Raw genomic sequence first — 15,010 nt, 5'->3', positions numbered from 1 at the left:
TCAAATAAGAAAAAGAGCATAAATAAGATCCATGTAATATTTTGAGGAATACAGTTATAAACAATTCATAAGACAATTAACTATTCATGCAGAATTGAACATAAGGGAACACGAAGTAATTAACATTGATCACAACTTAATCAATAAGGAAATTAAATGCAACAGAGATCAACATCCTCCAATGATCAACATATAATAAGCAAGTGAACAGGTAAACATGCATGAACTAATGCATAGCAAGAATATGTATGATTTATGTGCGATGCATGAACCATTTATTATCTTTCATTTAAGCTTTCCTCTTTCCATATGCATGTCCTATTAAATGCACACAATCCTTAAGTTCCTCTTTTTAATTTATCATTGCCCGCGGATACACCAAACAGGTACAACCCCGAGGTCAAGTAGGGTTCCCGGGGTAACTTCACACACAATTTGTATTTTATTACCGGGTTCCAAACTTAGCCCTTGACCGATATCAGGAAACAGCACCATCCATCGGAACCTTGGAAAACAACATCCAAAGTCGGGGACACCATGAAAAACAGCATCCACTAGCGCAACTTTCTTGGTATACCAAAACAAACTCACAGCTGTGACTAACACACCACTCCCGGGTAAAGTGGCGGATTCTCCCTAAAACCGTGGCCAAGAGAAGAACCTCAATATTGGGTTCAGGGCAACAAAACGCACACGGAGTTTTTGTATCCTCACGGTTTCCCCTAAACCGCAATATCCAAAATTCCCACGCTAAAGCAGGGACATCAAGAAGAAAGTGAATTACACTGTTCTTTACTTTCTTTTTATCTGGTTATTAATTCATTTCTTTTACATTTGCAAATTTACATGCAGAATTAATAACATAAGCTTGCACATCAGCATGCTAAGCTTTTCACGGGACCACAGCCCGTGACAACATAGAACAGTGCGGTAAAAGAATAATATCACATTTGATTTGTTGCAATGCATCAAAATAACTAAAACGGAGAACAACTAGTTCTCGAGGCTCACCCAGCCCCTGATGATCCAATTTGATCATCACTGCCTTTATAAGCAAAAATCATAAAGAGTATGCCACTTATGCATTCTTTTCACATGCTTTTTAATGCGCATTCATGTATGCAAGTTGTGCATGAAACAATAATTTCATAAGCATAAGCATAAATTCACACACCCACATTATATGCATGTTTTCATGACATGCACGTACTCGTGTCAAATGCAAGAGTTCATTCATCAATCGATCCAATTAAAACATACGAACAACCATGCCATTTTGATCTTGCAACCACACCTAAATTCCATATATGTGCACGCACAAGTAAGCCTGCTTGCAACAACAATTTCACATAAGTATCACACAACAAGTTTAATTAAGCCCCATACACTTAGCATGATTTATAGTATTCGCATGCATAGCCTAACCGATTTATTTTCATAAACAAAAATCTGGGTCTGTCGATACCAAACTGCATATATTATATATATATATATATATATATATATATATATATATATATATATATATATATATATATATTTGAAAGGGAGACTGATCCAGCACCCAGCCCTATGAAAGTAACCAAGCAATGGTACCTAAATCAAGCATAACAATTTAAACTTAAGCATGTTAGCATTCCCATTCACCTGTATGCGAGGAGCCAAGTCTAATACGATTGGCCACTCTCCTAACATTAACGTACTAGGCTGAACTTCCATATGAGCCATACTATTCATGAACCAAGATTCAATCAACCGGACATTTGTCCACAAGCCTAGACAGTCAAGGAAAATAGCATTCAGCCTGTTACCCCTTGAAATGTCTAGCCCAGACTCCAGCAGCCATTATCAGCCAGCTGGGATTGGCAGAGCACCAATTTATCCACTATGTGAGGGGCAACTCACAAAGTCAATACAGCTGATAGGTGATATGCAAAATTTCTGGTGACTACTTGTGTTGCGCGTAAAACCAAGAATAGCTAGAACTGAAGCGTAATAGATTGTGATGCCAAGACCCATAGTTTAACTATCGTAAGTAGTGCTAAAATATAAACCAAAATCTTAAGATGTGCACTTTCTGCTGTATCTGAAGTTTTCAAAAAGACATAGAAGTGGCCAATTATAAGTGCAGACCATGTGCCTTTAGGTGGATATAAACTGGCATATTCAAGATTTACAACCTAAGGCAATAATGCATAGATGATGTCTTGAATGTATAAAAGAAAGTTATACTCATAGTGCAGGAGTTTAGCAGGTATTGGTCAAGAAGATCTGTGTTTTTCTAATGCAGAGGAAAATATGATATAAGTGTACAGTATCTGTATTTTCTACTACAGGAATACGTAAAGAGTTATGCACACGAGACCCGTGCTTTCTAGTGCAGAAAAAAACGAAAAGACAGCATGATATACATACACAGGATATGTACATGAATTTGCATATACTTACACACGTCCGAATGGGTAAGATCAGGAACCTATTTACATGGTCATGCATATAAGATCAACATGTTTATCTTTTAAACTTAAGACTAATGAATGCATAAATCCCATCTCACACACGTTTTTCCCCTAAATCAACAGATTCAATGTACTATACCCATAAACCACCATGAATCTATTGATTCCTCATAAGTCAAGCATAAAAGAAATTCAGATTTTTATGGATTCATTAAAAACAATACCTAAATCGTATTTAGGTTCTTTTTCCCATTCGAGCCAAAAGAAAAACCCGTACCTCTTGACGAAATTTTTCGGCGAACTCTCCGGCGATCGAAAGCTGCAGTCGCGTCCCTTGCGGCTGCTGTGACAGGGGTACCCACCGTGGCTGTTGGTCGCTGCTATTTTCCGGCGACCTCCACATCCCCAAAGCACGCCCACACGAGAGAGAGGGAGAGACGAGGGGAGAGAGAAATGAGGGAGACGAGGGAAGAGACCCCCCTCTCCACTCCCTTTTATCGGCTGATCCCCCCCCTTCCATGCCGAGATGGGTGGGGATCGGTTACGCCAGCCGACCCCCCCCCCCCTCTTCCTTCCTTTCTAGTAGCAGCAGGAATCGTGCCCTAGGAACGATTCTTGCTGTTCCCCTTTTTTAAAACCCTGCAGCCCGATATAGGGTTTTAAAAACCCTATCGGGTTATGGATCCGGGTCGGGTCCGACCCGGGTCCAAAAGCTTTCCTTACTTTTAAATTAACTTTTATTTATTTATTTTTTTGTTACCTTCCTGCCACAGGGGACATGACTCGGGTCCGAACCAGGACCCGGTGCATGTTCACCTGATTAATAGGGTCCACAAGTTTGGACCCGCAATCCATTGCGAAGTGGATCCATAGGCTGGGTCCAAATGGATCCAACTATGGATCCCTTGCATATTCTTATAATTCTTTTTATTAATTTATTAAATTACATATATATATTTCAAATATGATATAATTTACATATGGATCCTGGATCCGAAAGGTGGATCCCAGGCCCATAACACAAAAGTTTTTTTAAAAATCATGGTTATTACAGTCTGGTTTTTTTTTTTTCGCATGAAGCAACACGTATAGGAGTCTTGCTTCTGAACAAAGTTGCATACGATGACGACAACAAAACATTTTTGATATATATGTATTATATTTACGTCAAATATATATGTACACTTTTAACTCAAGGACATAGTTTTGCATATTTTTGTCCCATTTAAATTACGTTATTTACTTTGTCGTCATGTTGTTACGTGCATAGGCTCCTGTTTATGCAATTTACTTAGCGTGATGGGCGATTTTATATACCGGGCCCTGTTTACGTAATTTACTTAGCCCAATGTACGGTTTCATACACCAGGCCCTGCTTATGCAATTTACTTAGCCCGATGCGTGGTTTCACACATCAGGCCCTGCTCTACGCTATTTACTTTGTTGTCGTGCTGCTATGTGCACATGCTTCTGCTTTAATATATATGTATCTTATATACATATATAATTATTCAGAGTATGTAGTTTTGCGTACTCTTGTTCTATTTCAATTACGCATGCATTTATTTAGAGTATGTAGTTTTGCATACTCCTCCCTACTTTTAATTACACCAATATTTATTTAAAGACACATATTTGCACATCCCTGCTTTAACTCAATTTCCAAGAGTCTTCATGTGAGTTTTCAAGTTCGGATGCCCCAATGTCTCGTAAAATAAAACAAAGTGTTTTATATTTGCATGTTCATGATATTCAATGTACACATGTGCCGCTTATCCTACGAACCAAATAAGGCTCCCATGCTCGCATGAATTAAGGTTGTTGCGTCCGTTCTTATCGGACAATTCTCAAGCATTAGAGTGTTATTTGAAACACCTTTCCAACCTGGTTCAAACATTAACATAAGTTTTGATTGACATGACTCAGGTATTCACAATTGAGTTTTCTCTTCGAACCAATATAATGCAATGACGTTGACTATGCAGAGTCGTACTTAAGTCAGGTCCTTTTCTATATTCGGAATGACCTGGATAGTCCCCCAATCTAAGGTGCGGGAAATCGTGATTCCAGTGTTGTGATTGGTTTTCCTTCTGAGAAACCAATATCATTTTCATCGTTGTAGTACTATCAGACATGCACGACATGCTTATACATCGATGAATGGTTTTGAGGTTTATGACAAATCTCATTGTGCGATAATGCACCATTTTATGGGAAAATCACGTAAACAGACATGATCGCCTTTACAAGTAAGATGCTAGATTTGATTTAAAAGATCAGAACATATTGAGTGGGTTGTCATAAAATAAGACCTGACACACCCATTTGTCCTTTGGTTCTGTCAAGAGAGAGGATAGGAGGTACAGTCTCCGATGGATAATGTTGATAATAACTATGCTTCTCGAGTGACAATGGCTCGGTGTCCCTAGTAATCGGAGTTAGGGGACTGGGCTACCAATTATTATCCTAGTTGGTAGATCTTACAACTTCTGCAGGAGGTTGGATGCATCCCCTGTTTATAAATGGCATATAAGGAATTCTTTTTTAGTCATTATACTATCTCCTTTGGAGTAGATTCAGCTAGTCACCGGGGGTATCAAAATACATATAATCAGTGTTGTTAAAAATACGCCTCAAGGCGAAAAAAGCGCGCCTCGCCTCGAGGCCCTTTTCGCCTTGAGACGCACTTAAAAAGCGCAACATCATTAAAGCGTACGCCTCATGCGCCTTGAGGCGTACGCCTTGAGGCGAGCCGTGCCTCAAAGTGAGGCGCACATTAAAAATCGGATGGCCCGGACCCGAGTTCGACCTGGATCCGGGCTCGTATTCTCGAAAGATAGAGAACCTGTGTCTTTAAAAAAGACACAGGCGCTTCAGGGCGAGGGAAAACCCTCGCCCCTTCTCTCTCCACTCCATCCCCTCTCGTCCCCCGCCACTGCTGTCGCCGGCCACCACTCGCCGCCGGCCACCACCCGTCGCCGATCATCGCCTCTTCCACCTTCTTCTTTCCTCTGCTGAGAAGGCATCCGCGACCCGCCACGCCAGCGACTCACAACCATCGCCGTCCATTCCGGTGACCTCTGCGTTTTCCGGTGACAGGTAAAGTTCTTTGCTTCTTCTTCTCAGTGATGGGTCGACCCCCCCTGTCGCCCCCAATCTGCTTTTCTCTCTTGGTCGACCGACAAGGGGCGGAGCCCTTGTCGTCGCCTTTGGTGGGCAGGGGGTTTCCCCCCTCTGCTTTTCTCTCTTGGTCGACCGAGAAAAAAATAATAAATATAATTAGGTATTAATTCCCATTCAGATTCCCTATTTCCACTACTTCGGTATTTACTGCTGGTGAGGAGTGCGAGAAGGCCTTTGGGGGAATCGGCGAGGAAGAAGGTCGAAGGGTGCCAAGACATCGTTATCTGAAGGTTGTGGCAGAGAAAGATTGAGAGAGAGAGAGAGGGAAAGTTGGGTGTCAACCTAATTTCTGAGACATCGTTATCTGAAGGTAACAATTTTCTGGGTTTTCTTCTACCCTTTTCGTTTTTTATTTTGTTTCTCTCTCTTTCTTTCTAGTTGCTTTTCGTGATTTATACGTAGATGTGTTTGTTTCTGAACAATATGTTCCTTTGTTTTTATGTTATTTTGCATCTAAATATGAATGAAATGATACCATTTTTATCTTTAAATGTAATTGGTATGTTTTCTTTCCCCTGTTGATTGATTTCGTTCATTAGAATTAGTGGGTTCCTCTTTTTATTAAGTTTCATCTTTTTTTTTTTTGGTGTTGATTTGTGTGAACTCATCTGATTCAGATATTTTAAGTTTAATTAAAGTATGCATTTTTTATCCCTGCGAATTGCTGGAATCAAAAGATCTCAGTCCTCTGATTGGGAATTTTCCATATATTCCCCCTTTCTTATGTTAAGCATCTGAAATATTCGAACAAAATGGTGACCTCTGTTTAGCATATTCAATATATGTTTTTTTTTCGGCATTTTCATAATTTCTTGGGGTTGATCTCCGGAGAAGTTCTTGATATACCTTCTTGTTGAATTCTAGGGATGGTTATTTTGTTGGTTTAACATGCTCTTCTTTCTTCGAAAAAAAGGAAGACAAATTTCGTTGGTGTTTTATTTGTGTTTTTAAGGATATTTTTTTGTCTTTTGTTGGTGCTTTTTTGTGATGGTATTCATTTCAATCGATGCAAAATTTGTTTGGAGTGCCTTGGAGTTGGTTGGTGTTTTCTTTTTATTTTTTGAGAAGAAATCTGGGATCCAAACCACCTCCACTCTATCTCTACTATGTGTGTGTGTGTGGCTATAAGTGTGCATTATTGAATGAACTTTGAGACCCAATTAAAAAACTGACCCAATTATATTTATTATTTCTTTCTCGTCAATTATGTTTTTTTCTAGGATTCGTATATAGTTTATACACCAAGATTGTCTATTTTGCATTTGTTTTCATGTAATGTGGTCAGCAGAATGCATGATGTTAATATATATTTTGTGTTATGTATTTTTGCAATTGAACAATGGCAAAAGATGTAGGATGAGATCATGGAGTTAATGTTCCAAATCCTACTAAAGATCCCAAACTCGTAGGACATGTAATTTGCAATTACTGTCATAAAGAGACTACAGGAGGCATCTATAGGCTAAAACATCACTTAGCTGACACAAAGCATGGTGTAAGCATGTGCGAAGCGGTTCCACCTGACGTGAAAAGATTTTTTCAGAATCATCTAAAAGATCAAAGGCTAAAGAAAGAAGAGTTAGAACAAAACAAGTTGGATATCGAGAGAAGTGTTTATTTTGGATCATCAACCGGCGATAATGTGAATAAAGAAGCTAGTGGATCAGGTAGTGATGCAAAAACAAGTGCAGCTGGTCCTATGGACCTTTTTGTGAACAAAGAAGCACGACAAACCACAATAAACACTGCTTTCAAAAGGGATGAAAGAAAGAATGTATGTCGTGCCATTGGTAGATTTTTTTATGCAAGTGCCTTATCATTTAATCTTTGCAACAGTCCATATTTTGGTGCAATGGTAGAAGCTATTGCAAATTATGGGCGAGGGTTCAAACCACCTTCTTATCATGAGATCAGAACGTGGATTTTGAAGGACGAGGTAGATTGTACTCATGAAATTTTGAAAGAGTTCAAAAAAGAGTGGCCAAAGGTTGGTTGCAGTATTATGGCAGATGGTTGGACAGATGGGAAAGGAAGAAACTTAATTAATTTTCTTGTGAACAACTCATCTGGGACAGTATTTTTGAAGTCCGTTGACATCAGCGACATGAAAAAAACTGGTGCAAATTTGTGTAAGTTGTTAAAGAAGTTGGTGAAAGTAATGTAGTGCAATTCATTACAGATAATGCACCAAATTATGTGGCAGCTGAAAATATGTTAACAGCAGAAAAAACATGTTTTTGGACACCATGTGCAGCCCACTGCTTGGATCTTATGTTAGAAGATATTAGAAAAATATCAATTTTTAAAGATACAGTAGAAAAGGCAAAAAAAATTACAAGATACATTTATAGTCATGCATGGGTATTAAATTTAATGAGAAAATTCACAAAGAAGAAAGAACTTCTGCGTCCAGCCGTCACTTGTTTTGCCACAACATATCTTACACTCCATAGTATTGGATGCTATAAGAAAGAGTTAAAGTCGATGTTCTTATCTTCAAATTTTAGAACATCTAATTACTATAAGAAATCTGATGCTAAGAACATTTCTTATATTGTTCTTAATGATCATAAGTTTTGGGCTGCCATATCATATGCAATTAAAGCTACAATACCTCTCGTGAAAGTGTTGCGACTCGTTTATGCAGACGAACCTGCTATGAGATTTTTGTATGAGGCAATGGATAGAGCGAAGAAGAAAATTGCTTCAAACATTGACAATGTCCAAAGAAAATATAAACCTATTTGGGATATCATTGATAGACGATGGGACTTGCAACTTCATAAGCCTTTGCATGCAGCTGCCTATTATTTAAATCCACATTTTCATTATGCTGACAACTTCAACCCTGATGGAGAAGTTATGAGTGACTTTTATGATTGTGTTGAAAAATTAGTTTCTGATGCAAATATTCGGTTGAAAATTACAACACAAATCGATGCATTTAAAAAGGCAAAGGGCTTGTTTGGTAGAGAGGCAGCTGTTACAACAAGAAAATAAAAAAGTCCTAGTAAGTTTGCCATTATGTTGTTATTTGTCAATATTTTTTTATGTTTTTGTTAATTATGACATTCTTAATGTTTTTATCAATTTTTTATTATTTTATTTGAATGCAGCTGATTGGTGGAGTTCATTTGGGCACAAAAATCTTGAGTTGATGAATTTTGCAATTCGAATTTTAAGTTTGACATGCAGTGCATCGGGCTGTGAGAGGAATTGGAGTACTTTCTCATTGGTTTGTGACTTTGTATTTTATTTTTGAAATACTTTTTTATATGTTTAATTATCTTATATTTGATTATCAATGATTTGAAATTATAGGTGCATACAAAACGAAGGAATAGACTTGAACAAGAGAAGATGAATGCATTGGTTTTTGTAATGTACAATATGAAATCAAGAGAGAGAAATATGAAGAGGAGGGCTACCAAAGACCCTATATGTTTAGATCATATAGACTCAGACGATGAGTGGATTATGGAGAAGGAAGATCCAGTGTTGCCAAGTGATCCCAATTGGTTGGAGGATTCATGGTTTGATCCAAACTTCGACATAAATGCCATTGAGCATGTGCCTATTGAAAAAGTCACTTCACCTCATGTTTCACAAAGTGGTTCTAGGCAAGACATGTCTTCAAGTGATTGAGGTAAAGTTATATTCCTTTTACCTAGCTATGAATATAAATGTATTTTTTTAATTACATAACATAAATATTTAATACATGATTTTTTATTGAAGGAAAAAGAAAAGCAAAAGAAGTAATTGAGGACGTGGATGAAGAAAGTGTAGATGATGAAGAGTCAGAGAATGAAGATGAAGAAGAACATATTGAAGACTTAAATATTGATGATGACGAGACACAACAAGAGCCTAGGCCCTAATTCATATCATAGAGCTATTAGCCATTTATATGTTTTTTGGGACTTTCAGTTGTAATTGTGAATGTTAACACTCTCATCAGTGTTATTAAAAACGCGCCTCAAGGCGCAAAAAGCACGCCTCGCCTCAAGGCGAGGGGCTTTGTGCCTTGAGGCGCAGACATAAGGAGCAATACCCTTGAGGCGTGCGCCTCATAGGCCTTGAGGCGTGCGCCTCATAGGCCTTGAGGCGTGCGCCTCATAGGCCTTGAGGCGCACGCCTTGAGGCGAGGTGCGCCTCGGACTAAGGCGCACACGCTCCATTTATTTGGTCAAATGAGGGTCAAAACCCTCATTCGACCTAAAAAATACGGCTTAAACAAAGCCCAACCAACCCATTTTTATTTTTTTTCCCACCTATCTCCCTCCCTCTAGTTTTCGTGCACGACAACAGGACCACCGTCGCCGGCGATCTGATGGCGAACCCCGGTGGCAGCATCCTCTGGAACGAGATCGAGACAGGCCTCCGGCACTGGGATCCGGTGAGGTTCGACTGGTGGTACAATGAGCTCACCTTTTTGGGGCTACCCTTCTACAAGAGGGTCATCTCCGCCATGAAAGCTCGCGACTTGTGTGTCGAGAGCATCGAGGGGTCACTGGTGTGCTACGCCAAGAAGTTCATTCCAGGCCTGTCACGACGGAACAGGGTGCCGTCCTCGCACTCCGTCCTCCGTCGCGACGGAGGACGATCAGAGGGAGTTGCTGGAGATGGTGGTGAGCCATATGCTGGTGAGGAAGAGCAGCAGCTCGACCACGACGACGAGGCTTCTGTTTGGGCTGCTCTTGACGGCGAACATCCTGAGCGCGTCGGAGTTGTGCCAGACAACGCTGGAGAGGAAGATCGTCGGGCAGCTGGACCAGGCGATGCTGGACGATCTGCTGCTGCCGAGCTACTCCTACCTCATCGAGACCCTCTACGACATCGATTGCGTGGAGAGGATTCTTGGCTACTTCCTCGAGGGGTGCGGTGGTGCAGACGGAGAGGAAGAGGATTCTTGGCTACTACCTCATCGAGACCCTCTGGTTATGAACTATTAGTTCTTGGTGCTTGAAACCCATCTGCTGGGTTGGACTGTAGGCCGAGTTGCTTGAGTATCTGGTTGTTGGTTCAGTTGGGTGAACAAGAAATGCAGACAGGTCAAAATCAAATGCGTTAGTTTGTATCAGCAAGCTACAAGTGCTGAAGTCACAAATTTTCTAAGATGGTGAATGTCCTTTTCAAAGTGTAATCTCTGAGGATCTCCTGATTTCTGAGAATGCAGCAAAAAACAACTAAGTTTTTGAAAACACATTTCAAGACAACTTTCCACTGGAGCTGTCAAACAGAAAGCTGAAATTAATTAATGGTTAAAATCCATACAAAATATCACTTTTAAACTTTTGTTTAAAAAAAAGTGTTCTGTATATTTTTACTATGCAGTTTAGTAATTTTATTATCTCATCATCTCATGGTTAATCTGTGTTAGTCTTCCTTCTTGTGCCTGCTATCTGTATGGTGTCGTAATTATATTAACATTTGGTTGTTAATGCTAACATGCATTTTCTAATTATGACATTGTATTGTTAATGCTAAGATGCATTTTGTTGTTAATGCTATTTTTTAACTTAATGAATGCCCATGCTTTATTTTTTAGATACTTATATAGATCAAGTTGTTGCATTAATGTTACTTTTATAAGTTAATCTCATATTTTTTTCAGTATTTATTTGAGATTTTTTATTTCATATTGGTTGTTGCTTCATCAATAAAGATTTTTTTATTTTTTTATAATTTTAGATATTTTTTATAGTTTTTTTTTTAATTTTTTTAAAAAAAAAAACTTTGAGGCTTACGCTTTACGCCTCGCCTCAGATTTTGGTGGAGCGCCTCGCTACGCCTCAACGCTTTTCACAACACTGACTCTCATTTTGAAGAATTCTGGACAAATGCATTCACATTTGGTTGTTAATGTTAACATGCATTTTTTAATTATGACATGATGTTGTTAGTGCTAATATGCATTTTGTTGTTAATAGTTTTTTATTGAATGAATGCTCATATTTATGCAATTAGATACTTATATAGATCAAGTTGTTGCATTAATGTTACTTTTACATGTTAATCTCATATTTTTTTCGTATTTATTTGAGATTTTTTATTTCGTGTTGGTTGGCGCTTCATCAATAAAGCATTTCTTATTTATTTATAATTTTAGATCATTTTTATAGTTTTTTTTTAAGTTAATTTTTTTTTTGAGGCTTACGCTTTGCGCCTCGAGGCTTACACCTCGCCTCAGATTTTGGTGGAGCGCCTCGCTACGCCTCAACGCTTTTCACAACACTACATGGAATAATAAACCCTCGAATGGTCTTAGTAATTTCTATATTTTGTCCTGTAAATACCCATAGGTCGTTAATTATCGAAACAAGATTATGATGTTCACTTTGCTTCTCTTGAAACTGAATGTTATGAAATATGTTAATGCATATGTTAGTCTTGTTTTGACGTCTGATATCGATGCACCTACTAGGCTTTCATGAGTCTGACCCGTTTTATGGGATATAAGTGATGATTAGGCTGATGCAGGCGATGACACACTGATATCAAGAATTTACTTTCTCTATTATTCGCCCCTGAGCACATTTTTGTAATTTTGTATATGGGCTTTTGTAATAACTTTTTCTATCTAAACTTGTTTTGAATCTTCATGGTTTTGAATGAATATATGCAAATGTGGACCCAAATTCAAGACATTTGGAGACCCAATTTGTTGGATGAAAATTTCGCCTGTAATCTGCCCAAGGTTCGCCGACTTGTCCTTTTCAAACATTGTCTTTTGCTAAACTATCATTTTCAACTCTAAAACAGGATTGTTAAAATTTTATATATTTTTTTAAAATTTACAAGTTCGGGATTTTGGGGCATTACATTTGCACTAATTCAACAAAAAGTCATGTTTTTGCCGTTGATGGGTCCTTCCTTGATATAAAGGGTATTGGAAAATTTCAAAATGTTTCAAACTTGTTTTTTCCAAAAATTAGAATTGTTCCTAAATTGAATTTAAACCTTCTTTTCATTTTCCAAATTATTGATCATGGGTGTAGTGCCTCCTTCTCATCAAACCAATATTGGATGCAAGATCTACAATCAGGGAAGTGGATTGAGGAAGGCCATAGAGGAGATCTCTACTATATGGATCAACTTGTTCTTTCAAAGGATACTTTTTGTTATAATATACAAAATGTGGATATTTTTTTGTGGCATCAAAGGCTAGGTCATCGTAGCATATCCAAATTGCCTTATGTACCACATTTGAAAATTTTTTATAATGAAGAATTTCATTGTACCAATTGCATTATCAGCAAAATTAAAGCACTTCCTTTTCCCAATGGGATTTATTTCTCATTAAAACCATTTGAATTAATGCACGCTGATGTATGGGGCCTGCTCCTATCTCTTCTAATAGTGGTTACACTTACTATGTGATATTTGTAGATGATTACACTAGATTTACTTGTATTTATTTTCTTAGGCACACATATGAAGTTTTTAAATTATTTAAAATTTTTCATAACTTTGCCAAAAATCAATTTAAAACTGATATTTCCATCTTCTGCTTCGATTCAGGGAAAAAATTTATGTCAAATGATTTCAAAAAATACCTTTAATCAAATGAGATTTTACATCAAAGATCTTGTTCTTCTACACCTTAAAAATATGTTTTGGCCAAAAAGAAACATAGGCAAATAATTGAGACATAATTTCAAAACATGTTCCAAAAGAGTTTTGGGCTACAACTTTATTGACTGTTGTATATCTTATTAATAGACTTTCTTCCATCAAACTCCAAAACATTTATCTCTATGAAAAGCTTTTTAAAATCTATACCGGTTATTCTAGATTAAGACCTTTTGAGTTCAAATGTTTGTTCTTACCAACAAAAATGACAAGCTTTCTCCAAAAGCTATACCTTGTGTACTTTTTCGGTATAGAGAAAACTAAAAGTGTAATAACCGCATTTTTTTTTGGAAATTATTGGAATTTTTATAGATATAATGCGTAAATAGGTCTGGGATCCACATTCCGGATCCAAGATATCTATGTATATAAGTATAATATCTTATATATATATATCTAAGAAAAAGAAAATAAGAAGTGGAATATATATATATATATAAATGGACGTAAGTATATTAAGGGATCCACGATTGGATCCATTCAGATCCAACCCATGGATCCATATCGCGTGGATGGTGCGGGTCCAAAACCCCAGTTGGACCCGGATCTTGGTCTCGAACCTGGTCCCAGCCCACACCCTACGAAGTGAAAAAAAAGCTTAAAGGCAACCCGTATCGGGTTGCCCGATAAAAATAGGTTGTTAGTGTTCTGAACGAACCCTAACACACATAAATCATAATGTGTGTGTGTGTGGGGGGGTGGGGGGTGGGGAGGCAGAGCGCAGCCGCCGGAGGAGAGCTCCTCTCTTCTCGGGCCTTCCCCTACAAAGGGGGACCTCGAGTCCGTCTCCCTCACTCTCCTCTACCTCTCATCTCTGATCTCTCTCGTTCTCGCCTCGACCCTCTGTCTCCCCTTCTTCCTCTCGACTTCTCGCGTGACCCCAACTGCGACAGCCACCTTTCCTTCCATCATCGGAAGCGGTAGGGCCACCGGAACCGGTGGCCATCGCCTCGTGACAGCCACCTGCAGAGCACCGGACGAGGTAGGTTTTACTGTTTTTGATCTTTAGGGTGTACTATGGGTCGAGCATGGGCTGGGGGTTTTCGGAAATCCATAGTGAAATGGGAGTTGGGGGCTTCAAGCTGCCGGGAGATCCCCAAACTTCGAATTTTCGACAGCAAGAATGACCACGAGTTTTTTTTGGTGGATGTCGAAAGCCCCAAATCCCCGATTTGGGGCTTTCAGATTGTGTTAAGAAGGTGGGGTTCGTGGGTTGCCTAAAACCCCAAATCGATCGATTTGGGGGATTCGGACTGCCATGGTGCATGGAAAAAAAGAAGAAGAGAGTTGTCCATTGACGAGTTCGGTTTTTCCGAAAGAGGGCATTCTGTTTTCTGTTAGGGGCAGATGCCTAGAAATCGTGGAACCGAGATTTCCCGGTCTCCTTGAGTTGTGGTCTTCGACCGAATATGTTTTTTTTAGGCCTAGTGGTAGCCGATCTGCATTGGTGATTCCTTCGTTTTGTTTTTATATGCACGTCGCATCTGATCAGGCTGTTATTGTTGTCTGTGCATTTAAGATTTGTTCTGTGAAATACATGATTAATTTAGCTCTGGTTACAGTTGAATTTTGTATGTTGATGCATTGACTCTGCTAAAACTTGAAATTTCATTAACTTCACTCAGCATGGTCTATTCCTTTTTCTGTGCAACTGAATTGCAGCATATCCTGTGCAATCATACGAACTAGGGTATTACAACCCATTTGTTTTATCCGGCATAACACAACCGCAG

General features: G+C 38.7%; 1 protein-coding gene and 1 long non-coding RNA gene across 2 annotated transcripts in view; both read left to right on the top strand.

Moving 5' to 3' along the window:
* LOC149849244 (uncharacterized) overlaps window positions 1-15,010 on the top strand; it is a 108,868-nt gene that overhangs the window by 34,484 nt on the left and 59,374 nt on the right. The gene's annotated exons all lie outside the window — the stretch shown is intronic.
* On the top strand, window positions 8,758-9,463 carry LOC149849246 (uncharacterized). Its single transcript, XR_016433279.1, has 3 exons — window positions 8,758-8,877; window positions 8,964-9,288; window positions 9,381-9,463. It is a non-coding gene; the product is annotated as an uncharacterized LOC149849246 (long non-coding RNA).

This window comes from Nuphar pumila, chromosome 1, assembly GCF_984573655.1.
Source record: "Nuphar pumila chromosome 1, dmNupPumi1.hap1.1, whole genome shotgun sequence".
NCBI lineage: Eukaryota > Viridiplantae > Streptophyta > Magnoliopsida > Nymphaeales > Nymphaeaceae > Nuphar > Nuphar pumila.
Note: the sequence above shows the minus strand (reverse complement) of the source record. Positions and strands in the feature narration are given on the sequence as shown.